The sequence below is a fragment of the Mastomys coucha genome, unplaced genomic scaffold (assembly GCF_008632895.1).
Source record: "Mastomys coucha isolate ucsf_1 unplaced genomic scaffold, UCSF_Mcou_1 pScaffold22, whole genome shotgun sequence".
Taxonomy (NCBI): Eukaryota; Metazoa; Chordata; class Mammalia; order Rodentia; family Muridae; genus Mastomys; species Mastomys coucha.
Window position 1 is genome coordinate 227,441,336 of NW_022196905.1, and position 3,276 is coordinate 227,444,611.

At 56.8% G+C, this 3,276-nt stretch overlaps 1 protein-coding gene across 2 annotated transcripts in view; it reads right to left on the reverse strand.

Annotated features, from left to right (window-relative positions):
- Positions 1-830, reverse strand: part of Sall1 (spalt like transcription factor 1) — a 16,867-nt gene extending 16,037 nt beyond the window's left edge. The window contains exon 1 of one of the 2 annotated variants that reach the window (XM_031340802.1): positions 682-830. The gene's annotated coding sequence lies outside the window, so the exon portion shown is untranslated. Of the gene's footprint in view, positions 1-134; positions 167-681 lie in introns of those variants that run through there. The other variant, XM_031340803.1, reaches the window with a different exon arrangement.
- Positions 831-3,276: the final 2,446 nt, after the last annotated feature.

A 3,276-nucleotide genomic window follows, 5' to 3' on the forward strand; every position in this document is an offset into this window, starting at 1 on the left:
CCCAGGAAAGGTTTGGGGACGTGATGGGTTTGGGGCTGGGGGGGAGGGGCAGTTTTCTCGCCACCCCATCCTCTCCTAGCCTGGGAGCGGCGACCCTCCAGCCTCTTGCTGGCTCCTTAGCTCCCTTTCTCTACCTTGGACATTCCCGGGACAATTAGGGCTGAAGTTTTCGGGAGAAGCGCCCCGAGCCCGTGGGATAAGGGGGCGGCTCGGCTCCGCCCAGGACCCCCTCCCGAACCTCCCCCCGGCCGCCCCGGTTGGCTGCAGGGCGCGTCACTCCGCGGGGAGGCGGCGGCCACCGCGGCGCCGCCAGGCCCCGGGCGGGTGGAGAGCAGGGACCTGCCTGAGCTCCGAGTTCAGCTTCGGCGGGAGGGAGGGGAGGGGCGCCGCTAATCCAGTGCTAAGCAGCGCTCCCAAGGCCTGGGTGGTGCTGCTGGAGCCAGACCCTAGGCACCGCCTCTACCCTGGACCCTAGTGCTCCCTGTCCTAGGGGTGGAGGCCGCCGCCTCGTCTGAGACGAGGTGGCTTCCCAGAGTGAGTGAGCGTGGAGGGGGGTCCTGTTCGCTGCCCCTCTAGCTACGCCGCGACTCGCCTTCACTTTTCCGACACTTGCCACGAGCGGCGCCCAAACTTTTCTCTCCATCTCTCTCTCTCCCAGAGCTGGGACTCAGCCTCTCTTACCCGCTCACGGGACCCAGGGATCCGGGCCCTGCACTCCCTCTTCCGGGTTTAGGCGCCTGCGAACCTGAGGCTCGGTCCTCGGCTTAGCTTAGATCTCCTCCTGCCTCGGGGTTTCAGCTCGCCGAGGTTCCCGAAGTCCTGCACCCGAAGGACTAAACTAACTAAACTTCGGCTGAGTAATGGGGGTGGAGGCGGGGGAGGGGTGCAGATACACAATCCTTGCCCTATCTCGCGATCGGGAGAAGAGAGGGCTCATAAGGACGCCCCAATTCTGGAGCGCCTTTGAGTCTGGATCGTGACACAGTCGGCTCGCGCGAAGTGGGCACTAACCTTCGCAGCAGACCTTGGAACTCAGGACGCACGTCGCACTCTCCTAAAAGGCTTTTTTGCCCCCTTTCCACGGCTCTTTTTACCCTAATCTTTTGTGTGCTAGTTGAAAGTATCTTTTTCTGTCTGCTGACTTTATTCTTTCTTGGTTTAACTTCTTCTTTCTTTCATTCTCCTCCTCCACCCTTCCTCCCCCCCTTTTTAATTTTTTCTTTTTTTTAATTTTGTCCTTGCTCTCCCACCCCTCGCGCCTCTCTCTGATCTCCGGCTCTCTCCCACACCTCGCTCTTCACTTCTCCCCAGGTTCTGTTGGGTACTGTAGATTTTGATAAAAAGACAAACGAAGCTATCAGTGGCTCTGATGTTGAAGAATGAAGATAATAATGTTTCCATAGGTGGTGTTTCAAATGCCATTATTTCTCACTGAATATTTAAAGAGATCTCTCGGCAAAGATGGATTTGCGCGCTCCTGGGGTGCGAGCCGCTTACTTTCCCCAAACCCCCGGGAACATGATCAGACCTGAGCACTTTTAAAACCAGTACACTCCCCTACCCCGCACATCGGCGCGCTTGAAAACACACCAATGCGCACCCCTCAGGGTGCGCCGAAGCTTCCAGGCGCACCTTTCTTCCTTGAATCTGCCGGTATTTAGAGCCGCCCTCAACAGTCTTTAACATTCTTGGCTTCTTGAAAGTCCTGGCCTCCGGGCAATCCAGTGGCCAGAAACCCAGTGGAGCTGGCGGTCCCACAAGCCCTTCTCGGGGTGTGCTCCGCGGGAGCTCCAGGGAGATGCTTCACACGTGCTCGCTGTTGGCTCTACGTGTGATTAAGGGTGGGGGGAATCTCCCCCCAAACAACACAAACGAACGAAAACGCAAAATCTGCTGCTTCGCACTGTTTAATTAAAAATAGGCGAGCAGAGAGGAATTAATTGCGGTTATCTAAACTTTGATAACTTTTTTCGTTCTTTTGAGTCCTCGACGACGTAGAGGCGGGCGCCTGGCTCTGCGAGCGGCATCCCCCGCTAATTTCTTGTTTGTTTTCTTTCCCTTTGGCCGGGAGAGAGATGAGGGGAGGTGGAGGAGGGGGATGGGAGGAAGGGGACGGTTGGAATGGCCGGGAGAGAATTGGTCTTTATTGTTGGTGGCGATACATCAATTACAGGCCATTGTCTAGCGCCCAAGTTCCGCGGTTCGCTGGTGCGGTCGCCGAAGTGTCAGCAAGCTGGCGAGGCACCGCGTGCCGCAGAGCAAAGACATAATTAAATCAATAAAAAATGGACACAGATTGGGGGGGCTATTTTTTTATTTTTGAACGGGTCGGCAAAGCGAAGGACAGTGAGGTGCCACAGCTGAGGTCCCTTCGAACTCCCTGCACACCTCTGGGCCAGAGCGCTCCATGGGGTCGAGCCCTCCAAACCATGGATGGGGGCTGCTGCTGGGAAACACGGCAAAGAGGTTGTGGCTTGCAAGATCCTCAGGGGGCCCTGGTATTTAGGGGACAGATACCCAATAGGGAATGAGGGTAGCTCAAAATGAGGTGACAGCTGTGCAGGGGTCGCGACCTCTGAGACCAAGACGAAACGGACCCTGTGGAAGCACTTAGCAATTGTACAAACTGCCTTTGAGGGGGCGGGGTGTCTATGTTCTCTCCACTGTATAGCCTCAGTTTTCCGAGGTCTAGTGAGTTGGCTGACCCAAGGGCGGTGGCCTAGGGCCGCGGCCATAGCAAAAATTTCAAGGAAGGTGTTTCGGGGCTTCTTTGTTTGAGCTCCAATTTTAGGACGGGGTGGTGGCATGAAGGCCTTCCATTCTGCGGCCTGGTTCTTCTACCCGTAGTTTTCTAATTATGGCCCAGTTTGACCCCGGTGTGGGATACGATTGAGGCCTAGTGTGGGTCCCTTGACTCTCTTTCAGGTTCCACCTGGGCAGTTTGTGCACCTAATCCACAAGTGGAGGTGGGCCCTAAGCGCTCTGGCTGTGCCCCAGCTTCCAAAATCTCCAGCTCAGGCCCCAGGCCGGGGCTATAAGGGCAGTAGAGGAGGTTTCGTTTTCCTACGCCGGGCAAAAAGCGGCAAAAAGGCGGCAGCGGCGCCCCGGGGGCGGGGAGCAGGCACATCGATGGTATCAACATTATTGATGGGGAAACGTTCTGGGCAGGAGCCGGGAGATCAGGTTCCCAGTCCCTCCCCTCCCCGGAGGTGGGAGGGATCAAGTGGATGGTGTGCTCCCTCTGTGTGTGTGTGTGTGTGTGTGTGTGTGTGTGTG